General features: G+C 42.4%; 1 long non-coding RNA gene across 3 annotated transcripts; it reads right to left on the bottom strand.

Moving 5' to 3' along the window:
• Nucleotides 1-456: 456 nt before the first annotated feature.
• Nucleotides 457-26,831, bottom strand: LOC119618520 (uncharacterized). 3 transcript variants are annotated; one of them, XR_012089342.1, is made up of 4 exons: nucleotides 20,055-26,831; nucleotides 8,430-8,562; nucleotides 3,902-4,004; nucleotides 457-2,712 (listed from the first exon to the last, which is right to left on the bottom strand). It is a non-coding gene; the product is annotated as an uncharacterized lncRNA (long non-coding RNA). The 3 variants fall into 3 exon arrangements; XR_012089343.1 differs by lacking the exon at nucleotides 3,902-4,004; XR_012089341.1 differs by lacking the exons at nucleotides 457-2,712; nucleotides 3,902-4,004 and adding an exon at nucleotides 5,096-6,641.
• Nucleotides 26,832-27,611: the final 780 nt, after the last annotated feature.

The raw sequence follows: 27,611 nt of genomic DNA, 5'->3' as shown, positions 1-27,611 counted from the left end.
TGGATGGAATATGTATGAGAACATGTTCCTGTCTCTGTATTGTTTGAACTATTTATGAAAGTGATGCAATATGAGGGAAGAAAACAATGATGGCTTCCGTTTGGAAGGGAAAAATCGGCTGTGATTTTTATTTTCTGCTGAGGAAACAGAATAAAGAATAGAATATTGGGCTAAAAAGATCTATGATCATCCAATCCAATTTCCTCACATAGGATATAAATAGTAGGACACTTTTCCTAACAAAAATTCTGTATTTAAAATATAAGTAGTAATTTATTTTCCCAAAACTGTTGCTGAGAACTGTGATATGAAATAAATTATATTTTTCCCCAAGGAAAAATATAATAATTTATTTCATCATTAAAAATATTACAGATATAGCCAAAATGATTTTTATAAATTAAAAAATACAATATGCAAAAAATATAATAGTATCATAAATTGAAGTATCTAGCCTTGCACAATAATAATATATAATATGTGTTCATAATGTAATAAAATTTCATTGATTTATCAGAATTTTGGTGGCATTAGGGGATGATTTGTATGAATCATGTTACTTATAAACTTGTCCATGATAACTTTAAAAGATACTTTCTTTTTTGTTAGTGAAGTTTTATGTAGCAAATGGACATACTTGAAATATTCCTTTTCTACCAAGCTTGAAATCTTTCCATCCTCTTTCATTTCTCTCCCTTCTCTGTCTCTTTCTTGTCTGGCAGACATCTCTGAATTTATAGCTTATTGATAATAATTGAAAAGACTGACAAACTTAGCTTTGAGGGCTATTTCCCAACCTTATTTTCATTAACAAACTCCTTTCACAGTACAATATCTCTAACCCCATTAGAACTTTTATATGCCTTTTTCTCCAGTATTTTATTATGAAAATTTTCACATACATAGAAAAGTTGAAAGAGTTGCACAGTGATATACCCAATCATTAAATTCTACAATTGTCAATATGCTGTTCTATTTGTTTCATCACCTTTCTCTATCCATGTACCCATCCATTCATCAATTCATCTTATTTTATTTATTATTATTAATATTTTTGAGGCAGAGTCTCGCTCTTATCACCCAGGCTGGAGTGCAGTGGCACGATCTTGGCTCACTGCAACCTCTGCCTCCAGGGTTTAAGCGATTCTCCTGCCTCAGACTCCCGAGTACCTGGGATTAAGGTGCCTGCCACCACGCCTGGCTAATCTTTGTATTTTTTAGTAGAGATGGGGTTTCACCATGTTGGCCAGGTTGGTCTCGAACTCCTGACCTCAGGTGATCTACCCTCCTCAGCCTCGTAATTTATCTTATTTTTTAATGCATTTCAAAGTAAGTTGCAAAACTGGCTCACATCTGTAATCCCAGCTACTCATGAGTCTGAGGTGGGAGAATCCCTTGAAGTCAGGAGTTTGAGATCAGCACCTGGGCAATGTAGTGAGACTATCTCTAAAAAAAAAAAAAAAAAAAAAAAAAAAAAGGACAAAGTGGCATGTGCCTGGAGTCCCAGGTACTCGAGAGGCTGAGGTGGGAGGATCACTCGAACCCAGGAGTTCAAAACTGCAGTGAACCGTGGTCATGCCACTGCACTCCAGCCTGGGCAACAAAGCAAGATCCCATCTCTAAAAATATGAAAAATAAAAGAAAGAAAGTTGAAGACCTGAGTACACTATATCCCTAAACACTTCAGCTTGCAAATACTTATCTAGATCCTTGTATTTTTATAGTGTTGTTTTATTTCAAAGTAAAACACATATAGTGACATAGACAGATATTAACTGCACCATTCTATGAGTCTTTAAAAATGCAAAACTCCACCTAACCCCTATCTGGAAAACATTTCATTACCCAAGAAGGTTCCTTTGTGCCCTTTCCTAATCAGTCCCCAGCTTTGCCCATACGAAGAAATAACTACTGTCCTAATTTTTATACCATAGATTAGTTGTGCCTATTCTAGAACTTTACATAAGTGCAATCACACAGCACTGTTTTATGTAAGGCTTCTTTTGCTCTGCCTGTTTTTGAGATTCATTCATGTTTTGTGTTTCAGCAGTTCAGATCTGATTTTGTTTTATTATTTAAAAATTTTTTAACTTAATTTTTTTTTTTTTTTTTAAGATAAGATCTTGCTCTGTCATCCAGGCTGGAGGGGAGGAGCACAATCATAGCTCATTGCAGCCTCAACCTTCCTGCTTCAGCATCCTGAGTAGCTGGGACTATAGTTGCATACCGCCATGCCCAGCTAATAAAAATAAATTTTTTGTTGTTGAGATGGGGTCTCACTGTGTTACCCAGGCTTGTCTCAAACTCGTGACCTCAAGCAATCCTCCTGCCTCAGCCTCCCAAAGCACTGAGATTACAGGTGTGTGCCACTGTGTCTGGCCAGTTCATTCCTTTGTCTGTGTTTGAGAGGGTTTCACTCTGCTGCCCAGGCTGGAGTGCTGTGGCATGATCACGGCTTACTGCAGCCTTGACCTCTCCAGGCTCAGGTGATCCTCTGACCTCAGCCTCCTGAGTAACTGGGACTGTAGGCATGCACCACCATGCCTGGCTAATTTTTGTATATTTTTAGAAACAAGGTTTCACCATGTTGCCCAGGTTGGTCTCCATAGTTCATTTCTTTTTGTGGCTGAGTGGTATTACATCATTTAAGTATGGCACAACTCATCTGATCTCTTCTCCAGTTGATGGACATTTGTTGTTTCCACTTTAGGGCTGTCAGAAGACAAAATTACAATAACTTAGTTTAAAGATTGAATTGGCTTTTATTTGCCATCCTGGAATCAGGCAGCACCTCATTCTATAAAGTGGAATGAGTGTTTCAATGAGCTGAGTGGAGGTATTGACTTTATAGGCAGGAAAGGACTAAAGAAGGCAGAAGCAAAGAAAAAAAGCAGATGGGTCTTTTCAGTTACTTTCCTTGTAGTACTAAACAGAGTGAAATTCCTTATTATACTGACTCAAGTTGGCTGGAATCTCCTGATTTTTAGGAAAACTTGCCCATGTCAATGTTCAGTTTGATTACGTGGCAGTTAGTACAAGTGACTTCATTCTGGTTTGATCTAGTCTCCTGGGGCCCAGTGCAGGAGGCTAGTCCAAAACAATGGCCTCCTATAAACCTTGTTTAACAGGACAATTAGGAAAGAAGCTGCTACAAACATGTCAAGAACTACGCAGGGTCTGAATGTTATCCTATTTGCAAGATTACAAATTAGCCTGCTGCAATTTCATGGATGCTGGCAGATAACACAAGACTCCTGAGTGAGTGACAGTTTTCTTACTCACAGCAATAGCAGTGGCCACAGTTACGGGAATTTGTGGGAGTTCCCCCTAAGTTCCAGTTTCCACAGGGTGACGCGCAGAGAGCCAAGTGACATCTGCATACAGTTACACAGGTGTTACCAGAGAGGAACCCTGAGCTTAAGGATTCCTAATCTTTTATAATTGCCCTGGAGGGCGACATTATTGTTATCTTCCAAGGCTGTTCTCTGTGCAAACATACAGATACCTCAGAAGAAGGCAGCCAGTACTTCAGCTCGCAACATGTGTAAAACACCAGAGACCTACGGAGAATTGTCTCCTGAGAGAACATTCTTGTACAAATCTTTTTGTGAACATCTGTTTTTATTCCTCTTGGGTAAGATCCTAAGAGTAGTCCTAGCTACTTGGAAGGCTGGGGCGAGAGGATTGCTTAAGCCTGGAATTCAAAGTTACAGTGAGCTATGAGCTACGATCACACCACCGCACTCTAGCCTGGGCTACAGAGTGAGAATCTGTCTCAAGCGTAGATAACCCCTCGTAGAGATGTTTATTGAACCTTTCCAGTGGTCATAAGTTTCACAAAAAGTCTGAGGTGTAACTAGCTACACGTTGTACCAAAAAAGCTTGTGGCAGTGGTTCATACCTGTTATCTATTAATAGCAACCCGGGAGGCTTAGGTGGGAGGATCACTTGAGCCCAGGAGGCCAAGACTTCAGTGAGGAATGATCGTGTCACTGCACTCCAGCCTGGGAGATAGAGCGAGACACTATCTTAAAATATATATTTAAAATATATATAAAATATATATATATTATATATATTTAAAATTTATTATATATTATATATATTATATATATTTAAAATTTATTATATATTTTATATATATATACACAATTTTTTCCTGGAGGACTGTGGCAGGGTTCCACCATCTTGCAGCTGCCTGAGACATGGATTCTGTTTTTAAGTCCCTATTAAACGTTTCTTTTTGAGAAAATGGAATTGTCAGCCTCTTTCTTTGACCTCTCAGCTCCCTCAATCTTTGGGAGCAGGTTTGCACAGCCCGGCTTACTGCAAAACATTTGGTGAACTAGCCAGGAACTGAGACCAAGAAATGGGTGAAGGCACTGAAGCAGCTTGTGGGGAGGCCCCAGGGTGGTGCCACATCTGTGTGGGATGGTGCAGCTCACGTTTTAGATGCTTGCAGACCATGGCGTGAGTACAGGGATGCTCCCAAATGCTGGCAGGCTTACAGTGACCTTTAGCCGAGAGCCACCTACCCCACTGTGGCAAGGGAGGGCAGAAAGGGGCAAGCAGCTCTGCAGCAGGGCAGCCACCTCCATGGACAGAATGGAAGCCCAGCTAGCAGCAGAAGCAAAAGTAAAAGAACTTGAAGAGGACACCAGGCATGGTGGCTCTCACCTGTAATCCCAGCACTCTTGGAGGCCAAGGAGGGAGGATTGCTTGAGCCCAGGAGTTTGGGGCTGCAGTGAGCCGTGATTATGCCACTGCACTCTAGCCTGGGCAACAGAGCAAGACCCTGTCTCTAAAACAACAAATTTTAAAAATTAATTAATTAATGAACTCAGTGATCAGAACTCAGCTTAATTAAAAGCTAGTATTATGGTTGTGTTGTGTGTGGGGGAAAAAAGCTGATTTTTTTTATTTCTTATTTTTTTTAGACAGAGTCTTACTCTGTTGCCCAGACTGGAGTAGAGTGTCACTATCGTGGTTCTCTGCAGCCCTGACCTCTGGGCTCAGGAAATCCTCCCCCTTCAGCCTCCCGTTGTATTTGGCACTGCAGGAACATATCACCACACCCAGCTAATTTTTAAAACATTTTGTGAAGACAAAGTCTCACTATGTTGCTCAGGCTGGTCCTGAACTCCCAGGCTCAAGTGGTGGTACCTCCGCCTCAGCCTTCCAAAGTGTTGGGATTACAGGTGTGAGCCACCACACCCAGCTTTCTTCTCTTTTTGCATCCTCTGTCTGAGAATTTGTTTTCAGTTGACTGAGCAACCCCCCTTTTAAAACAATTGATATATTTGGTCCCTCTGTGTGGTGCCTTTCTTGTTGGTATGATTTTTGCCTTTTGGAAAACTTGAAATTGCCCCAGTTTGGCTCCTCTAAGACTTAGTTTTCAATTTCCTTCCACTCTGCTCCTCCTTCATTTGCGATCTTCAAGACCACGTGAAGGAATCTAGAGAAGACTTCCAGCAACCCTGAGACCCCTTAAGAACATAGAAAAAGGTGTCACACATCCCCTTTTGGGGGTCTTCTGCCTTCCATATGAAGTCCCAAGAGTTGAGGGGAGGTTTCTCTTGGGTCTAGAGCTCTGTTCTCTTTTGCAGTGATGTTGGATATAAAACACTCCAGGAATAAATGCTTGGTGCTGCAAAGTAAAACCAGCACTCAGGCAAAAGTTTAATCCTCTCAGCAAGGCAATTTACTTCTGCAGAAGGGTGTCACTCACGTCAATCAAGATCACAAGTGCACACAGAACTGTGCCACACCCACATGGGCTGGGGTCGGACTGCACAATTTGAGCTGACCTGATTGGCTACTTGTACATATTTTCCTAAATATAGCAGGGGAGGGGGACGTGAGGTACAGAGGTGGATTGAGTGAGACGTGCAGTTTCGGGGGAACAATGGGTACAGGTAACCAAGGGAACAGATGTGAGTTACTGATTAGAGCTCATGTGAAAGGGAAGGCTGTTTACGGTGAGTAGGGGCAAGGAAGAACAAGAACGTTGAGTTTGAGAACAAAGGATAAGGAAGTTAACAGGCTAAACCCTTTGAAGAGAAACTCAGAAAGATTTATTGTTTCTTATGAGTCAGTTCTCTGGTTTCTTTAGCTTTGGGAGTACCAGGGATGCCTTTGTGCTATGAGAGAGCATGATCTTTGGATGTGCAGTGGCTGAAAAGTCACCAGTGAGGGCTGCGGTTTTGGAGGTTTATAATGAGTGGTTATGACTGCAGGGGGCTACTTGTTTCTTCGCATGTTTAGATAAGAAAAGCATGGCTTGGACACCTACAGGCTACGTATCTTAGTCCATTTTGCATTGCAATAAAATAATCACCTGAGGCTGGGTCACTTACATAGAAAATAGGTTTATTTGGCTTACAGTGTTGCAGGCTGTCCAAGAAGCATTGTGCTGGCATCTGCTTCTGGTGAGGGCCCCGGAAAGCTTCCACTCATGGCAGAAAGTGAAGGGGAGCAGGAGAGAGAAAGGAAAAGAGAGGGAGGGAGGTGCCGGGTTCTTTCACAGTCAGTTCTCTCTGGAACTAAGAGTGAGAACTCACTTTTGAGAGAATGGCACCAAGCCATTCATGAGGGATCTGCCCCTGGATTCCAAATGCCTCCTGCCAGGCCTCACCTCCAACCTGGGGGATCAAATTTCAACATGAGATTTCGAGGGGACAACTATCCATTCTATAGCACTACGGAAACACTTGCCACCAAGGGACAAGACTCCCGTGGGGGATGGGCTGATCACAGAATGGGCTGCTTGGCGCTGACTTGCCCACCAGCCTCAGGGGAACGTCCATGCAATGAGGTGCACTATGGAAGCATTGCACTGCCCAGGCCTGTGCTGTTTCCCTCTTCCGGGGAATGTGAAAAGAGACACAAAGTGAGCACGTGCTGTTGGGAAAATGGTGCCGATACACTTCCTCCATACAGGGTTTCCACAAACCTTCAATTTGCAAAAGATGGTGGTATCCGTGAAGCACAGATAAACAACAAAAGTTGAAGGTTTGTTCAAAGCAAAGTGAAGCGAAATAAAACGAGGTCTGCTTGTTATAAGATTCATAAAAGAAAACCCAGAGAGCTCTGCTCCAGTCACTACTGCTACTAAGAACCTGCCCCAAAACATAGTGGTTTAAAAGAAAAAGAATCATTTCATTAGCTCACAGATCTGTGTTTGGGGCTGAGTTTTATTGGGGGAGCTCCTCTTGGATCCACGTGGTGTCAACAGAAACAGATTGAAGGCTGAGACTGATTAAACTCTTCTTAACTCTCCTCGTGATAGTAAAACTCCGTTTTCTATACTCACTGCCTCTGACTTTCTCCTGCCCTGTTCTCCTTTTAAAATTATTTTTAATGATTCATTTTGAAATAATTGCAAGCATAGAGAAAATTTGCCAGAAAAGACTCCCATTCTCCCCAGTTATTAGTACAATTAATAATAACAGATTCCCCAGTTATTAGTGCAGCCACTGTGGAGAACAGTATGAAACTTCCTTAAAAAACTACAAATAGAACTACCCATACCCACCAATCCCACTGCTACCCATTTACCCAAAGGAAAGGAAGTCAGTATATCAAAGAGGCATCTGTGCCCCTGTGTTTATTGCAGCAGTAATCATAATAACCTGGATGTGGAATCAAACCAGGTGTCCAACAACAGATGAATGCATAAAGAAAATGTAGTGTATTTACACAATGCAATGCTATTCAGCCATAAAAAAGCGTGAAATCCTGTCATTCATGGCAACATGGATGGAACTGAAGGACGTTATATTAAGGGAAATAAGGCAGGAACAGAAGGTTAAACACCACATGTTCTCGCTCATATGTGGAAGCTAGAAAAAGTTGATCTTGGTTGGGCACGGTGGCTCATGCCTGTAATACCAGCACTTTGGGACCCTGAGGCAGGAGGATCCTTTGAGTCCAGGAGTTCAAGACCAGCCTGGGTAATATAGCAAGAATCCTGTTTCTATGAAAAAAATTTTTTTTATTTCATAGAAGTAAAAAATAGAACAGAAGTTACTAGAGGCTGAGAAGGGTATGGGGAAGGGGGGATAGGGAGAGATTTGTTCAAGTATACAAAATCACAGTGAGATAGGAGAAATGAGTTTTAGTGTTCCATACCACTGTAGTATGACTGTAGTTACAAATAATACATAGTTTCAAATAGCTAGAAGGAGGATATCGAATGTTCCCAACACAAAAAAAATGATAAATGTTTGAGATCATGGATCTTCTAATTACCCTAATCTGAGCACTACATATTATATATATCAAAACATCACTATGTATCCCATAAATATGTACAATTATTATTCAATTGAAAAAATAAAGTTAACACAAAAAACCTTTTAAAAGTTATGTTTACACTACACTGTAGTCTACTAAGAGTGCGATAACATTATGTCTAAAAAAGTACATACCTTAATTTTAAAATATTGCTAAAAAATGCTGACACAGAGATGACAAGTGAGCATATGTTGTTAGAAAAATGGTGCTGATAGACTTGATTTATGCAGGGTTCCACAAACCTCCAATTTGTGAAAAATGCAGCACCTGTGAAGGGTAATAAAGCAAAACACAATAAAATGAGGTATGCCTGTATAAGAGAGAAATTAAGTATAATGACACAAAAAACATTTTAATAGCTATTTTATAATTTTCATAATTATTTTATATTTCATAAACCCATTGTTATAAGCCCAATTTGACTTTTAAGATTTAACAACTGCTGTATGCCATGTTCTTTGGTTAAAATTAATTAGGCAGGAAAAACATAACAATGTGATGTTATCTGGCTGTGTTTGTTCTGTTTTGATCCTTTAGAATAAGATATTCTAATTAGTCTGATTAGATGGATTAGTATAGCCTGATTTGAATAGTCATGCTCTAGGAAGACTAAGAATTAAGAATGAAAAAAAGTTTAATTAAGAACAAATTAAGTAGTCATTACTTTGTTGATTCTTGTCTAATTATAATATATAATTGAATCTCTCACCTAAACTAGCATTTCTTTCCTTCTTCCTCTTTCTCTCTTTCTTTCTTCTTCTTTCTTTTTTTTTTGGGGGGTCGGGGGAGACATAGGGTCTCACTCTGTCACCAGGCTGATGTGCAACAGTTCAGTCAACAGCTTACTTCAGCCTCAGCCTCCTGAGCTCAAGCAATCCTCCTGCCTCAGCCTCCTGAGTAGCTAAGACTATAAGGCACATGCCATCATGTCTGGCTTAAACTAGCATATTTCTTTTTTTTTTTTTTTTTTTTGAGGCGGAGTCTCGCTCTGTGGCCCAGGCTGGAGTGCAGTGGCCAGATCTCAGCTCACTGCAAGCTCCGCCTCCCGGATTTACGCCATTCTCCTGCCTCAGCCTCCCGAGTAGCTGGGACTACAGGCACCCGCCACCTCGCCCGGCTAGTTTTTTGTATTTTTTAGTAGAGACGGGGTTTCACTGTGTTAGCCAGGATGGTCTCGATCTCCTGACCTCGTGATCCGCCCGTCTCGGCCTCCCAAAGTGCTGGGATTACAGGCTTGAGCCACCGCGCCCAGCCAAACTAGCATATTTCTAACTAAAGAATTTGTTCATTTGTAAACAACATTAGAAACAAAAAAGATATGCAAATAATTGAAGAATCATTAGGAGTTAAACATGTACTTTTGAAAGTTTGACATTGGAAATATCTAAAATCATGAAATATTTAATAGGCTAATATTTAAAAATCTATGCTTTAATAAATATCAAGTATACAAACCAATTTGCTTATCCAGAAGTTGATCTAGATTCAAAAGATAGGAGATACAATGCCAATATAAAGTTTTTCTGTCATTTTATACTACTTTCCTGTTTATTTTTAAAAAGTTGCTTAATATACATTTTCTCATTTGTCCCTTTAAAACCTGTATCTTGAAAACAATAATTCATTTGTCGTTTTGAAATAGCAGGCATCTCAGCTATTATTATTATTATTATTATTATTATTTTTGAGACAGAGTCGCCCAGGCTGAAGTGTAGTGGTGCGATCTGGGCTCACTGCAACCTCCACCTCCCAGATTCAAACGATTCTCTGCCTCAGCCTCCCGAGTAGCTGGGACTACAGGTCCACGTCACCACGCCCAGCTAATTTTTGTATTTTTAGTAGAGATGGGGTTTTGCTGTGTTGGTCAGGCTGGTCTCAAACTCCTGACCTCAGGTGATCCGCCTGCCTCTGCCTCCCAAAATGCTGGGATTACGGGTGTGTGCCACCACACCCGGCCATTTATCTTATTATTGAATGAAATTTACATCCTCATGAAATACTGTTTTAGTTATCTTAGCAATTTCTGGGACTTTTGATGCATTAATGAGTTTGTTACCTTACTAGCTACAGAATGTTGTGACATGCAGTGGTAGAAAGTCAGGGGTAAGGTCCCTGATTGCAAAGCTACTAGTCCACTAGATATAAGATAATCTTTTCTGTCAGAGAACCTTATCAATGGAAAAACAACTTGACCACCAAAACTTCTCTGCTACCAAGACAGCAGCCCTTAATGAAGGATAGCCTTGAGGCATAGTAGACAGCAAATGTGAGCAATTAAGGACTCCCAGATACATAAGAAAATAAACTGCAAAAACAAAAATACTAAGGTAGACAAACAGACAAACTGTTTTTTGTAAAAGTGGTAAGTCAGGGTTTTCTATCATATCAATTTGAAATTATTTTCAATTTAAAATGCCATATATAGCCAACCTATCAACTGAATGAGAAAGCAAAATTAGGATATTTGTACACGTCCAAGAACTTAGAAAGTATAGCACCCACACATTCGTTTTTAGGAAGATTTTGAGGATGTATATTTTAGTGAAATATGTGGACAGCCAAGAGAAAGGAAGATATGGGATACAACAAAGATTTAAACTGACCTAGAAGCCTATTAAGAAGAAGACATGCTTCTTTTTCAAATCAGATAAAACAAAGGCACTTGGAGGCCGGGTGTGGAGGCTCATTCTGTAATCGCAGTACTTCGGGACGCTGAGGCCAGTGGATCACTTGAGGTCAGGAGTTTTGAGACCAGCCTGACCAACATGGTGAGAACCCCTCCTCTCATCTTTACTGAAAATACAAAAATACTCAGGTGTGGTGGTGCACGCCTGTAGTCTCAGCTACTCGGGAGGCTGAGGCAGGAGAATTGCTTGAACTCAGGAGGCGAAGGTTGTAGTTAGCTGAGATCGTGCCACTCTACTCCATCCTGGGTACCAGAGTGAGACTCCGTCTCCATTTCAAAAAAAAAAAAAGAAAAGACCAAAAAAAAAAAAAAAAAGCAAAAGGCAATTAGAAATGCCAAGCAAAACAGTAGATTGTACAGGATAGTCTTGATTCAAACATGAAACATGCTAAAATGTAATTGTAACATTTTGAGCAATTGATAGTGTTTTAGAAGAAAGTATTTTTTGCCCATGATTCTAGAACTTCTTTCAGTTGACACTGGAGTGCTGACATTGACCACATAGAGGAGGAAACAGAATCTTAGCATATTTTTTAAAAGCTCTCTGATTAATAATACCTACATATTATAATAATGTGCATGCTATTTAATGGTTTTCAACTTTAAAAAGTCAACCAATAGACAATTCACAGAAGACTTAATACTGGAACCCAAGTTGCAGAGAATCTTATATCCTGGATTGGCAAGGAATATTGTATAAAGTTAATGGATCATGAAATAGAGGCTTAAGTGTTTCATTTCAAATTACAAAGATTAAAAAAAAGAAAAAGACATAAGCAAAATAATAATAAAAATTGAGAGGAGAAAGGCAGTAGTATGGGTTAAATCCTCATCTTTTAGAGCAGGGACTTGTTAGATGTTATCCATCTAATCTAAAAATAGTAGTATGGAAATATAAAATTTAGAATCCTGAAGGTAATGATCAAGAGAACAAAATATAGAAAAATGATTGCCTATGAGGGTAGGCCTAGGGTGGGAAGGAGATATAGACTTTTCATCACAAACCCTGCTATACTCTGATTTTTTTACTTTTTATTTTTTTCATTGCTCATCAGCTGACTTTAAGCTGTACTCTTTTTTTAAAGTAATTTACATATATCATGTTGATACAAATTTGTTTAAATGAGAAAAAATTTAGATGGAAATGTATTTGCATGATGGCATCAAAAAAAGACCAAAGCAGCTATTTCAAATGCTTGCAATTTTTGGTTTTAGAAAACCTGGTTGGTTTATTTTTGTAATTTTTCAGTTTTGTTTCTAAATGAGGAGCTAGAGAAGATCTCAAACTGCTATTGGTGCTATTGGTTGTCATTTGTTCAGAAATCATACATTGTGAGTACAGATCTTCTTTTCTTTGTAAGTAAAAAGCCAAATTGAATTTTTTTTTTTTTTTTACTATGTAGTAGTATTTTCTCTTTTAACATCGATGTTTGAAGAACCAGAGATAGTTTGATATGCTATGTAAGAATTATGACCAGATAAATATATGGTATAGATCTAGTGGGAAATATCTTGACAGGAACTTGAAAAATTATCATTTTTGTGTTCCTTGTTAAATTGTTTGTGATTGAACAAAGCACTCCTATGCTTCCCTACTTTTAAAAAATTGTGGTCAAATATATGTAACATTAAAATTTGCCATTTTAACCATTTTTAAGCATACAGATAGTGGCATTAAGTACATTCACATTCTTGTGCTACCATCACCACCAGACATTGCCAGAACTTTTTTATCTTCCCCAGCTGAAACCCTGCACCCATTAAATAACTTCCCACTGCCCCTGCCTTACTCCTGTGACCTCGCCTCTACTTTCTGTCTCTATGAATTTGACTACTGTAGGTATCCAATGTAAGTGGAATCATACAATATTTGTTTTTTGGTGTCTGGCTTATTTCACCTAGTATAATTCAAGTTTCCTTTATGTTGTAACATGTCAGAATTTCATTCCTTTTAAAGATGATTTCATGATATGTACATACTACTTTTCATTTACTCATTTATCAATGAATGTTTGGGTTATTTCCACCTTTTGGCTATTGTGAATAAGGCTGCTGTGAACTTTGGTGCATAAATACCTGTTTGAGTTTCTGCTTTAAATTCTTCTGGGTATATACCCAGAAGTGAAACTGCTGGATCTTATGGTAATTCTATGTTTGACTTTCTTTTTTGAGATGGAATTTCACTCTTGTCACCCAGGTTGGAGTGCAATGGTGTCATCTTGGATTACCTGAACCTCTGCCTCCCAGTTCAGGTGATTCTCCTGTCTCAGCCTTCTGAGTAGCTGGGACTACAGGCATGCACCACCATGCCTGGCTAATTTTGTATTTTTAGTAGAGATGGGGTTTTGCCATGTTGGACAGGCTGGTCTCAAACTCCTGACCTCAGGTGATCCGCCCGCCTCAGCCTCCCAAAGTCCTGGGATTACAGGTGTGAGCCACTGCGTCCTGCCTGTTTGACTTTTTTGAGCAACCAACATCTTGTCTCCCATAGTGACTGTACCACTTTACATTCCCACCAACAGTGCACAAGGGTTCCAACTCTCCACATCCTCACCAACACTTGTTATTTTCTGTATTTTTAAAAAAGAATAGTCATCCTAATGAGTGTGGAGCGGTATCTAATTTGGTTTCGCTTCGCATTTCCCTAATGATGAGTCCTGTGCTTATTGGCCATTTGCTTTTTGTTTTGTTCTGTTTTGTTTTGTTTTTGAGAGTCTCCCTCTGTTGCCCAGGCTAGAGTACAGTGGCACGATCTCGGCTCACTGCAACCTCCACCTCCTGGGTTCCAGTCATTCTTGTGCCTCAGCCTCCTGAGTAGCTGAGATTTAGGTGCCCCCCGCCACTCCCAGCTAATTTTTGTATTTCTAGTAGAGATGGGGTTTCACCATGTTGGCCAGGTTGGTCTTAAACCCCCGACCTCAAGTAATCCACCCACCTCAGTCCCCCAAAGTGCTGGGATTATAGGTGTGAGCCACCGTGCCTGGCATTTATTGGCTATTTGTATATCTTCTTTGGAGAAAGGTCTATTCAAGTCCCTTGACCATTTTTAAATTGGGTTGTTTCAGGTTTTTGTTTTTGTTGTTGAGTTGTAGGAGTTATTTATATATTGTAGATGTTCATCCTATAGCAGACACATGACTTGAAAATATATTTTCCTATCTGGTGGGTTGCCTTTTCACTCCGCTTCTCACTTTGAGCAGTAGGGTTTTGCTGTGGTTTTTTGTTTATTTTGAGACAGGGTCTTTCTCTGTCACCCAGCCTGGAGTGCAGTGGTGTGATCATGACTCATTGCAGCCTCCACCTCCCTGGGGTAAGATGATCCTCTACCTCAGCCTCCCAAGTAGCTGGAACTACAGGTGTGTACCACCATGCCCAGCTAATTTCTCTATTTTTTGTAGAGATGGGGTTTCACCATGTTCCCCAGGCCGGGAGCAGTAGTTTTATATAAATTAAACCTTATAAAATTAAGGGTAAAACAATGAAGAACTATGTAATAGTCCACCCGCCAAATAAGCCCACTAACAGGAGCAACTCATATTTGAGCTGGTTCATCTGATCCAATTATTGGAAAAGCATTTGGTGGGGCTCAAATTTTCTGTTTTAAGGTTGAAAAAAAAATTTTTTTTTTTTTTGAGATGGAGTCTAGTCACATTGTTGCCCAGGCTGGAGTGCAATGGCATGATCCCGGCACACTGCAACCTCTGCCTCCTGGGTTCAAGCGATTCTCCTGCCTCAGCCTCCCAAGTAGCTGGGATTATGGGCACCCTTCACCATGGCCACCTAATTTTTTTTTGTTGTATTTTTTAGTAGAGACGAAGTTTCACTATGTTGGCCAGGCTAGTCTTGAACTCCTGACCTCGTGATTCGCCCGCCTCGGCCTCCCAAAGTGCTGGGAAACTTTTTTTAAGTAATTACTGCATTATTTTTAACAGTTGGGGCTGGGTGCAATGGCTCATGCTTGTAAACCCAGTGCTTTGGGAGGCTAATGTGGGAGGACCAGTTGAAGCCAGGAGTTTGAGACCAGCCTGGGCAACATGGCAAAACCCTGTCTCTACAAAACAAAACAAAAAAAAGCTTTTTAATTAGCCAGGCATAGCAGCATACACCTACAGTCTCAGCCACTAGGGAGGTTGAGATGGGAGGACTGCTTAATGCCAGGAGTTTGAGGCTGCAGTGAGCTATGATTGTGCCACTGCGCTCCAGCCTAGGGGAAAGAGTGAGACTCTGGCTTTAAAAAACTGGAATAAAAACAATGACCATTCTATTGTCATCAAGTGTATGCCCTTTACCCCTCTGTTGGGGTAAATAAAGCCCTGCTCTATTAAATAAATAAATAAATAAATAAAGCTCCAATAAACCTAATTACCAAAGTCACTGCTTTGAAATCATCCCAGGACTCACCAGGAGCGCCCTCTTCAGGACTGGGAAATCCTGCTTGAAAATTCTCAGGCTTCCCCTTTCCCCCAGATGAGCCGTTCCCCCTGGATAGCTCTATTACCCTACGGTGGGGAGGAGAATTTGAAATTCAGTTTTACAGCCGGGCGCGGTGGCTCACGCCTGTAATCCCAGCACTTTGGGAGGCCGAGGCGGGCGGATCACGAGGTCAGGAGATCGAGACCATCCTGGCTAACACGGTGAAACCCCGTCTCTACTAAAAATGCAAAAAAAATTAGCCGGGCGAGGTGGCGGGCGCCTGTAGTCCCGGCTACCCGGGAGGCTGAGGCAGGAGAATGGCGTGAACCCAGGAGGCGGAGCTTGCAGTGAACTGAGATTGCGCCACTGCACTCCAGCCTGGGCGACTGAGCCAGACTCCGTCTCAAAAAAAAAAAAAAAAAAAAAAAAAGAAATTCAGTTTTACAGTAGTCAATCTTAAATAATGAAATTCAGAAAATAGGATGAAAGTGTAGAGTTTAGTGCAAAGCTTGAGGATAGCCACCCCGTAAATGCAGACTCCAGATGAATAGGGTCAGCATTTTAAAGTAGAGATGTTGGCTGGGCGTGGTGGCTCATGTCTGTAATCTCAAGGCTTTAGGAGGTCAAGGCGGGAGGATCACTTGAGGCCAAGAGTTTGAGACTAGCCTGGGCAACATACTGAGACCCCATTACTAAAAAAAAGTAAAAAAAAATTAGCCAGGCATGGTGGCACGTGCCTGTGGTCTCAGCAGCTACTCAGGGGGCTGAACCAGGAGGATCACTTGAGCCCACGAGTTCAAGGTTATAGTGAGCTATGATGGCACCACTGCACTCCAGCCTCAGTGACAAAGCAAGACCCTGTATCTAAAATAAATAAATAAATAAATAAAGTGGAGAAGCTAATGTCTCCTTTACATAGGCAGAGACAGAGAAGTTTTAGCAGGATTGTAACATTTTTTATACAAGACCAGAGCATATATTATAGCAATTTGATTGACTACAGATTGCTACATTCCAAAGAAGATGATTTCTCTGTGAGGAGGGGTAATGGTCTGAGAGGCCCTTATTCTGGTGCTGCCTGGTCTTCCTAATTATTTACAGGAAAAAAGGCAGAAGTTGCAGCTGCATGCCGCGTAACTTAGACCACATAGCCACATTCTTCTCAAGGCTCAGAATAATTTAAGGTTCTAATAGCTTTAAGTTTGCATGATTTAATTTCACACAATTTAAAAATGACATCAGCCCTTCTTCCAAGAGAATTACACTTTGTGAAATCCCCTCTGTGCTAACTTTAGAAAAATTCAAATCTCGACTCAGTATCTGGCTCACAGGGTCTCCCATCCACGAGGCAAGCCACGGCACTTGTGTGGCCACAAAAACAGAGCCAGGACCACGAAAGACACATCTACTCGGCTTCCTGTCTTTGACCCTGCTCCAACATTCATGGCATTGTCACACTTTATTAACTTATAAAAGCTAACTAACTACTAAGGAAATTCAGTGCTGCCCTAGGAAAAGCAAATTGCCAGTTATTTTGATATCAGAAGCTATTTGATAGTTCTGTGAAAGGAAAGCCCAACTGTGATCTTAGGGAAATTAATTTTAAGAAACATAATTTTCAAAGGTGATAATTATTTTTCAAGAATATTGCTGACCATTGACATCTGAAATAGGCTTTTGGGTTTTTTGTGTTTGTTTTTTGTGTTTTGCCTTTCACAAAGATTATTTCGACATTTTTGCTTCTGGGAATTTCTTTCTTGGCAACACATATAAAAGCATTAAACTGGATGAAGTTGACATTCTCAGCATTTGAAGTTTGTCTTTGATTCCTTCAAAAAAGAGAGCAAATGACATAAAAGGGAAGAGGAAGGCCATTTAACATCATTAAACCTTCTTTGAAAGTTTAATAGGCTTGTGCTATGGAAAACTAAAATGAAACAAAAGTATTTTTCAAAATGATGGAATTTGGGGATCTCCACTCAACGTTCCCCAATCTCTCCTTTGCAGAGATGTAGGGGCTGAGGACATGCAGGTTGCTCCCCCAGGACATGGGCTGGTTAGTAGGAAAAGGGGTTTTAGAGGCAGGCTCCAGCAGGTCACTACAAGTCTGGGCGAGTGGTCTCACCAAAGGCCTCACTCTCCCTAGCCCTCCCCATCCTTTACACAGACTGCTTCTTAATCCTAAATCAGCTGCAGGAAACAAAGGAGCACCACCAACAGCCTTTTGTTTCTTTCTCTTTTTTTTTTTTTTTTTTTTTTTTGAGATGGTGGCTCCCTCTGTCACCCAGGCTGGAGTGCAGTGGCCAGATCTTGGCTCACTGCAACCTCCACTCCCAAGGTTCAAGTGATTCTCCTGCCTCAGCCTCCCTAGTAGCTGGGAAACGCCACCACGCCCTAATTTTTGTATTTTTAGTGGAGACAGGATTTCACCATGTTAGCCAGGCTGGTCTCAAACTCTGACATCATGTGATGTGCTGGCCTTGGCCTCCCAAAGTGTTGGGATTATAGGCGTGTAATCCCACCATGCCCAGCTCACCAACAGCCTTTTTTTTTTTTTAAGACAGGGTCTCACTCTGTCACCCAGGCTGGAGTACAGTGAAGCAATCCTGGCTCACTGCAACCTCCGCCACCCGGGTTCAAGCGATTCTCCTGCCTTAGCCTCCCGAGTAGCTGGGATTACAGGTGCACACCACCACGCCCAGCTAATTTTTGTATTTTTAGCAGAGATGGGGTTTCACCATTTTGGCCAGGCTGGTCTCTAACTCCTGGCCTCAAGTGATTCGCCTGCCTGGGCCTCCCAAAGTGCTGGGATTACAGGCGTGAGCCACCGCGTCCCGCGGAGCCTTCTAATTATGAAAGATAGGCAGCTTTCCTTTAAAAAAATCCAAGATGGCTCTACATCTAGCAATCTGAAATGCTGTAGTCTATTAAGGGAAAAAGCAAGTCACAGAAAAATAACAGAATTCCATTTACAGTTTTTAAAAATTATATATCTGTGTGTATACATAGTTTAAAAAAAAAAATGAAATCATGCCATCAACCTAAAGAGGAAACTCAGAGAGACAGACTCGGAAACAAATGAGCTCATTTGGGACTATGCAAGGGATTGCAATCTGTGGAAGCGTGTGCCATGACGGCTCATAAGGTTTAAAAGACAAAGAGAAGTCCGTGCACACTGCTTTGAAACAAGACTGTCAGGTCACAGAAGCTCGCTGCAGGAGCTGTCGTCTGTTTGTTGGTGGAGGCGACCGTTGCCAGGTCACTATCCCGTGCTGGTGGCGGATCTGGAATACCGCAGCCTCCAGAAGTAGTCGTTGCAACCAGTCCTGATGTGGGTCTATGTGCAGGAACGTCTTGAGATGGGTCCTGTGGCGAGCATGTGGGCGTGAGGGCTTTTCATGGCCTCCCTGCAACTCCATTTTGCTAGAGTTTAGAGTTTGACCTAAGTGACTCCGTTTGGGTATCAGCAACTTTCATAACACACCCCGCCCTTCCCACTTTTTTTTTTTTTTTTTTTTTTTTTGACAGAGTCTCACTCCGTTGCCCAGGCTGGAGTCCAGTGGCGCAACTAGGCTCCCTGCAACCTCTGCCTCTGGGGTTCAAACGAGCCTCCTGCCTCAGCCTCCCGAGTAGCTGGGATTACAGGCTCCCAACATGACGCCAGGCTACTTTTTGTATTTTTCGTAGAGACGGAGGTTTCATCATTTTGGCCAGGCTGGTCTCGAACTCCTGACCTCAGTGATCTGCCTGCCTCAGCCTCCCAAAGTGCTGTGATTACAGGTGTGGGCCACCGCGCCCGGCCTGTAACCCCTTTTTAAGGGCAGCTTCTTCCCACCCCTAAGGCAGGTCTGGGCCCATCTCACTGTCCTCTGCTGGGGAACGCTGCTCTGCGCTGGGCCCTCCCTGTTTCCAGAGAGTGGGCTGCCCCTTCGCCGTGCAGGCCTGGCTGAGGCTGGGCCCGCTTCCTCCTGATGGCTGCAGCCCCCAGGGCTCCCCAGACAAAGGCAGTTACACAAAGACACAAAGGAAGGCTTAAAAGAGTCCACGTCCTTGCTGACTCAGAACGGCTCCTGAGCTGCAAAAGATAGGTCCTAAAGCTGGAGCTGTTCCCTGGGAGGGAGGCCTCTGTGTGCCCTCGCCTCTGTCTGAGCAACTCCCATCCTCCCCACTGTCCCCAAAGCTGCCTGCCTGCAGCCTCTCTGCTTGCCCGCCGGCCGCCAGCCACCAGGCTGCACCTCCCCCTCTACAGACTCATGCTTGCATTTCCCGCTCTTCCTGAGGTATCTATGGGACCCCTTCAGTTTGTAAAACTGGGCCTCCTTTTCCACTCTAGAAATTCTCCAGCATAAAATCTGTGCTCTTGGGGAATGAGAAGGAGAGGTCTTCCTAGGAGTGCAGGGGTGGGGTGGAGCCGAGCTGGGGCGGGAGGTCTTCCATCTGTTCAATCTATAAATACTCTGAGAGACGTCTGGGAGGGGAAGGAGATGGAAAGAAGGTGTGATGAAGGGGCTTTCACTTTTTGCTCCATGTATTTCTGCCTTGCTGCATTTTTTTTTTACAATCAGCATGAATTCATGCTTTACTTGTGTAATGATAAAAGGGAAAGAGATGCCTGGCTTGCTGAAATGCGTCGTGGGCTTATGTATACATTTTCACTTGCCTTCTGCTTTTCATGGACCAGGGATCGTCTCTGAAGTGAGGCCGCCGGAGAAGTTATGCCAGACGATGTCAGGGAGCTGCAGCAGGCCAAGGGTGTTCTCCAGCTTGGTGATGTTTGTGCCCTAGATGATGAAGTTCAGAGGCAGTTTGTCTTCAGAAGCACTTCATATAAATACATTGTATTAGTCCGTTCTTGCATTGTTATAAAGAACTACCTGAGACTGGGTAATTTATAGATAAAAGAGGTTTAATTGGCTCATGGTTCTGCAGGCTGTACAGGAGGCATGGCTGGGGAGGCCTCAGGAAACTTAAAATCATGCTGGAAGGTGAAGGGGAAACAAGCATGCACTACATGACTGGAGCAGGAGGAAGAGAGAGAAGCGGGAGGTGCTACACACTTTTAACCAACCAGATCTGGAGAGAACTCACTAGCAAGGGGGAAGTCCACTCCCATGATCCAATCACCTCCCACCAGGCCCACCCTCCAACATTGGGTATTATAATTAGGCCGCAGTGGCTCCCGCCTGTAATCCCAACACTCTGGAAGCCCGAGGTGGGTGGATCACTTGAGGTCAGGAGTTCAAGACCAGCCTGGCCAACATGGTGAAACCCCGTCTCCACTAAAAACACAAAAATTAGCCAGGCATGGTGGCACGTGCCTGTAGTCCCAGCTACTTGGGAGGCTGAGGCGGGAGAATTGCTTGTACCAGGGAGGCAGAGCTTACAGTGAGCTGAGATCGCCCCACTGCACTCCAGCCTGGGTGACAGAGCGAGGCTCCATCTTAAGGAAAAAAAAAAAAAGAATTAGACATGAGATTTAGGCGGGGACACAAATCCAAACCATAGCATACATATATAAGGAGAGCACCCAGATCAACTTAGTCTTACCAGCTGTGAAATTCTATAAAGTTCAGCAGTGATAAAAAGTATCTGCTCGCAATTGAAATCTGGCTAACAGAGGCAAAGGAGTTTATAACTGATATGAGACCAACTCATATCACAAATGAAAACATCTTTGTATATGGAACTTTTTTTATTTTTTTGAGACAGAGTCTTGCACTGTCGCCTGGGCTGGAGTGCAATGGCATGATCTCGGCTCACTGCAACGTCTGCCTCCCTGGTTCAAGCAATTCTCCTGCCTCAGCCTCCTGAGTAGCTGGGATTACAGGTGCTCCCCCACCACACCCAGCTAATTTTTTGTATTTTTAGTAGAGACGGGGTTTCACTATGTTGGCCAGGCTGATCTCAAACTCCGGACCTTGTGATCCACCTGCCTCAGCCTCCCAAAGTTCTGGGATTACAGGTGTGAGCCACCACGCCCAGCCAGAATTTTATTTTAATTAAAAAAAAAATAGGCTCTGTGCAGTAGCTCATGCCTGTAATTCCACCACTTTGGGAGGCTGAGGCAGGAGGATTGCTTAAGGTCAGGAATTAGAGATTAGCCCGGGCAACACAGCAAGACCTAATCTCTTCAAGAAAATTGAGAATTAGCCAGGCGTGGTAGCACATGCCTATAGTCCCAGCTACTCAGAAGCCTGAAGTGGGAGGCTGGCTTGAGCTCAGGAGTTTGAAGCTAAAGTGAGCTATGATTGTGCCATTGCACTCCAGCCTGGGCAACAGAGAGAGACTCTATCTCAGAGAAAAAAAAAAAAAAAAAAGGAAGAAAGAAAGAAAAAAAAGAAAGAAAGAAGCAACGAAAGAAAAAGAAAGGAAAGAAAGAAAAAAGCAAACAAAAATACTTTCATTATATGACTGGAATGTTGAAAGAGAATCAGTTTTCTAAATAAATAATTCATATAATTCATTGGGAGGCCACTAGAGTGAGGAGGCTCCAGCACCCTGGCTTCCTAGTAAGCAAACAAAACCCACCTCAGTGTCAACAGTTGTATTCTAGGCCAATCGGAACTAACTTCTAACTAGGGACTTTGACTGGATGGATTTCTTTGCCTTGCTTCGGCAATCATGTTGTAAAAACCCCAGTGTCCCTCTGGTGGTGCCTCAAGCTACTTGAGCTCTGGTGCTGCCCAGTTCATGAATCTGTCTGCTCAAGAAACTCTTTAAAATTTTAATGTGCCTTAGTTTGTATTGTAACGGAGTGATACGCATTAAGGAAAAGAAACCTTATAAAATAGGTGATTAGTGAAATGTTGGATATGAAGCAGAGATGATCACCCTTGCTGCTGAAACCATTAGCTATATAAAAGTATGCATAGCACATTTCTTTTTTTTTTTTTTGAGATGGAGTCTCGCTCTGTCACCCTGGCTGGAGTGCAGTGGCGTAATCTCAGCTCACTGCAAGCTCTGCCTCCTGGGTTCACGCCATTCTTCTGCCTTAGCCTCCGGAGTAGCTGGGACTACAGGCTTCTACCACCATGCCCAGCCAATATTTTTTTTTTTTTTTGTATTTTTAGTAGAGACGGGGTTTCACCGTGTTCATAGCATATTTTAAAATTAATTACTGCTTGTTAATACAGGTTATCACTTATCCAAAATGCTAGAGAGCAGAAGTGTATGGAATTTTGGAAATTTTTGGATTTTGAAATGTTTGCACATGCATAATGATATAGATATTGGGGATGCAATACCTAAACACAAACCTTATTTCTGCTTCACATACAGCTTATACACATAGACTGAAGATAATTTTATATGCTATTTTAAAATGATGTTGTGCATGAAATGAAGTTTTATTTTATTACCCTTTGTGGGCATGCTTGCCTGGGGGAATCTGGGAATAAGTGAACATATCTATTGCAGCTGAGGGGCTGGGAAGGTCTTTTTCCCCTTGGGGCCACTGAATAAACCGGTTTGTGTGCCTGGGTTTCACTGAGACCCTTCACATGAGATCAGGTGTGGAATTTTCCACTTGTGGCATTAGGTTGGCGCTCTAAAAGTTTCAGATTTTGGAGCATTTCCAATTTCAGATTTTCAGATGAGGGAGGCTCAACCTGGAGAGCAACATCTGAAAAAAAAAAAAAAATGAAAAGTGTTCCTTAAGGAGTGTGAACCTAGAAAGTACATATTGTACCTGCGCTTGATAGTTTAGTGAAATCAAATGCAGAGAAAATCACTAATCTCTTTGTAAATAAAACCAGTTAATTTTTTAAAAAATGCCTAAAGTTGTGATTTGCAAATATGGACACTTTCACTATTTTATCAGACTTTGTCCAAAAAAGTGAGTATCTGTGTATATGGTACTTACATGGGAAGAGTTAAGACAACCGAGATCTGAGTCAGTTTGCCTTTTTAAAAATGTCCTAGTCATTATAGCTTCATACCTTGATACAAGTGACCTTTCTAATAATGGCTCATGAGCAGTTAAGTTATAATAGCAACAGTCAAATTCCCTGGGCTAGGAATGTAAAATGAATCCAATATGTTTAGAGGTGGAAGCTTCTAAAAAAGAGCAATCTGCTGTCCTCCAGTTGTTCGCCATCTTGTCAGTCGTCCTCGTTTGCTCAAAGTACCCACATTGTTCTGCATTCCTGAGTTTTTGGATGTTCCAGGGACCAGTCGTTATTTAGAGCAATGTTCTAGTGTTCGTCATGCAAATGTGGTTTTGCTTTAAACATTAATTCAATGTGTTTGCCGCTTCGCAGATGCCTTGATTGTTCATCATGCAAACCTAGCTCTGAGGACCTCATGAATTGTGAAATGGGTAATGCTTTTAAAACAAAGGAGCTTGTTATTTTGTTCTCCTACTTTGAACATTATTTTTTTGGCATTTGCCAATGTCCAAGTAATTTCCCAGCTGTTGAATGGAGTTCTATTTCTTAACCCACAAATTTGCAACTTGAAACGATGCTTGACTCAAGGGCTTCTGAAACTAACACAGTTTGAGATTGGCATTGCATAATAATCATTTGCCCTACATATTTAGTACCAGGTTTTGGATATTTTTGGCTACCTCTGACAACCAGAGTAATTGTTCTGTGTATGTCTTTCATTTGGCACACGAAAAGGTACAGATCCTGCCTGGAGACATGTGGAATCTTTTTGAGGGAGTGAAATGTTCCCAGAGCACTAACAGTCAGAGGCTTACTGAATTCAAGCCATGGCATTTCAACCCATGCAACTGTGCATGGGCCAAGAGTGTGGCCCGGCACACCGAGCTTTGACTGCCCGTCCGAGGGAAACAGCTCTCCACTGCTCCATTCTCTGGTGCACGTAGTTCATCACCTCAAACACAATTCTCTGGTGTTAACAACACACTGGTACTAGTGATGTTAGATTCAAAAATAACTAGCAGACAATTAACGTGTCCAGGCAATCTTGCATCATGGGGAGTGGTAGGACTGGCTGAGCTTTGTATCGATGTGTGATTCATGCTGTCATGGCACGATCTGTATTTCTGCATATTTCCCTTCAAAAAAAATCTGACAAGTCCCATTCCAAAAAGAGACTCTTACTCCCCTGGCTGAGGATCACTGCTTTAGGAAGCAACAGGGAAAATCTAGAAGCATCTGAAGGGGAGAGAAGAAAGGAGGAGGAGGCCCCAAATGTGAGTTTCCTGCTTTCTCAAGTGAGTCAAATTCTGATGCACATGGTCTTCCAACAGAAAATCATTATTAGGTTCAAACCCACTGTTTTAAAATAAACATTACTAAATGCTTTGCCATATAAATGCCGGTAAACACATAAATGTCTCATTAGAATCCTGCTAAACTTCCTTCAAGGGAAACAGAATCAATATTTAGCAGCTGGGCAAATTGCCAAAAATTCCTATTCATTTCCCCCTGAGAGAACATGCCTTTCAGAGCCCTTATCCCACCATCAGAGAAGCCTCTGATACAGGCGGTGCCCAGGATACCACCAGATAGGCCAGTGACGCAGCCTTCTGTGAGGAAACACGTCAGTCGGTCCACCTGGCTGCTCTTTCCATCTCTCTCAAGCCTCTGTCCTCCGTCTCAGCCATGTGAACGGGGCGTTCTGGAGTAAACACACAGCAAACCACCACCAGCTGGGGAGGCTGCGCACCCACCCTCGTCTGCCTCTTTGCGATTTTAAGAGGTTGTTGTCTGTTGGGCCTCCGTCTCCTGGTCTGTCAAGCGAGGCGTTGATGAGCAGTGCCTCTCAGTCTCATACACTGAGGAACTCCAGTGGCAGAAGTGAGTTTCACCCAACCCAAGGGTCTAGGGATGAGGCCCAGATAGCCTTGCCAACAGTGGGAATGTTTCTTTCAAGACTTACATTTTTAGTTTTAGAATTTATGAGAATCTAACATTCTATTCTGTAACATACCTGTGTTTACTTAAATATTAAAATAATGTCTTGCCAAGTGGGGTGGCTCACACCTGTAATCCCAACACCTTGGGAGGCCGAAGCAGGAGGATCGCTTGAGTCCAGGAGTTCAAGACCAGCTTGAGGCACATAGTGAGACCTCATCTCTGCAAAAAGTTTTAAAAAATTAGTAGAGTGTGGTGGCACACACCTGTAGCCCTACCTACTCGGGAGTCTAAGGTGGGAGGATCACGTGAACTCAGGAGTCTGAGGCTCCAATGCACTATGATTACACCACTGCACTCCAGCCTGGATGACAGAGTGAGACCTTGTCTCAAAAATAAAATAAAATACAATAAAATAATAAAATAAAATAAAATAGTCTTAAATCACTTCCCATGAAATAAAGGTAAAACGCTACATTCTTCTTGTACCTTTGAGAACTGCCTGGCTTCTTCCCATGAGCCTGGGTACACGTACCTCAGTTTAAGCAGCATGACTTGGGTCTGGGCCACCAGCAAGATGCTTCCCGTAGTGTCACACTGGGACAGGTGGGCTTGGCTGAATGCTGGCCCCACAAAGTTGTCCAGATCCTAATCTCCTATGAATATGACTTTGTGTAGAAAAGGGACTTGGCAGATGTCATTAAATTCAGTGTCTTGAGATGGGGAGATCAGCCTGGATTAGCTGTATGGACCCTATGGAATCACCAAGGCCCTTCTAAGAGGGACACAGAGGAGTCAGGGTTGGAGGAGCAGGAAACAGAGACTGGAGTGATGCACTTTGAAGGCCAAGGAAGGGGCTATGTGCCAAAGAAGGTGACAGCTACTGGAAGCAGGAAAAGGCAGAGAACAGATTCTCCCATCAGCACCTCCAGGAAGAATCTGCCCTACTGACACCTTGACCTTAGTCCAGTGAGACTGACTTCAGACTTCTGGGCCTCCTGGACTGTTAGATTATAAGCTTGTGCTTTTTTAAGCCATCAGGTTTGTGGTGCTGATTTGCTACAGCAGAAACAGGAAATGAATACAAATGATATAAAAACCCAGCTTATTTCAGCAGTTTTTCCCAGTGCCAGAAATCCTTATTCATAGATTCATTTTTTTTTTCGCATTGCTAAGTAAATCAGAACAGTAGCTGCTTTTGTTCGGGCATGCAGGTAAACAAGACCATTTTCTCCCTCAGAGGACACACTGCTGGGTGCATGTTTGAAGCCTACTCTCCTGTTAATGGAGTGACATCTTACACTTTTTCTCTAAAGGAATAGTCCATGAGACAAAAGGAGTGCACAAACAATGGTCCCTACTCAGTCAATACACCCAGGCAGCCCTGGCCCGGAGGGTCTGTCTTGGCTCAGACTTGGTCAAGGAAGAGCAGAAGATCCCCACGTGATATCTGCCAGAAGTCTCTCTCAGTCTTAACTGGCTTTGTCACTCTGCAGGAGTTAAGGGGCCAACTTCCAACTCCAGTCACCTCCAGTTTCTCACACTAATTCTCTTGCAAAAATTTGACTGATTAATCCTAGGGAACTTTTCATTTTCATTATCGTGACACAATTTCCTTCATTCCTTCCTCCCTCCCTCCCTTCCTTCCTTCCTCCCTCCCTCCCTCCCTTCCTTCCTCCCTCCCTCCCTTCCTTGCTCCCTCCCTCCCTCCCTCCCTCCCTTCCTTCCTTCCTTCCTTCCTTTCCTTTCCTTTCTTTCCCTTTCTTTCCTTCCTTCCTCCCTCCCTCCCTCCCTCCCTCCCTCCCTCCCTCTCTCTCTCTCTCTCTCTCTCTCTCTCTCTCTCTCTCTCTCTTTCTTTCTTTCTTTCTTTCTTTCCTTTCTTTTTCTTTCTTTCTTTCTTTCTTTCTTTCTTTCTTTCTTTCTGTTTTGAGATGGAGTCTCTGTCGCCCAGGCAGGTGCGCAGTGGCACAATCTCGGCCCACTGCAGTCTCCACCTCCTGGGTTCAAGTGATTCTCCTGCCTCAGCCTCCCGAGTAGCTGGGGGAATACAGGCACCCACCACCATGCCCAGCTAATTTTTTGTACTTTTAGTAGAGACAGGGCTTCACCATGTTAGCCAGGATGGTCTCAATTTCCTGACCTTGTGATTTGCCTACCTCAGCCTCCCAAAGTGCTGGGATTACAGGCGTGAGCCACCGTGCCTAGTTTATGGTGACACAATTTTCAAGCAAAAGGTGAAATCAAGCAAATGTTTGCAGTTTATGACTGCAAACAGTTCATTTTAACTGTACTTTTAAACAAATTAAATGTTTATTATTTAAATTTTTCACTATGAAATATTTCAAACATATTCCAAAATAGACAGAGTGGTATAAGGAACCCCCAAGAACCGA

This window comes from Chlorocebus sabaeus, chromosome 18, assembly GCF_047675955.1.
Source record: "Chlorocebus sabaeus isolate Y175 chromosome 18, mChlSab1.0.hap1, whole genome shotgun sequence".
NCBI classification, from domain to species: domain Eukaryota; kingdom Metazoa; phylum Chordata; class Mammalia; order Primates; family Cercopithecidae; genus Chlorocebus; species Chlorocebus sabaeus.
Note: the sequence above shows the minus strand (reverse complement) of the source record. Positions and strands in the feature narration are given on the sequence as shown.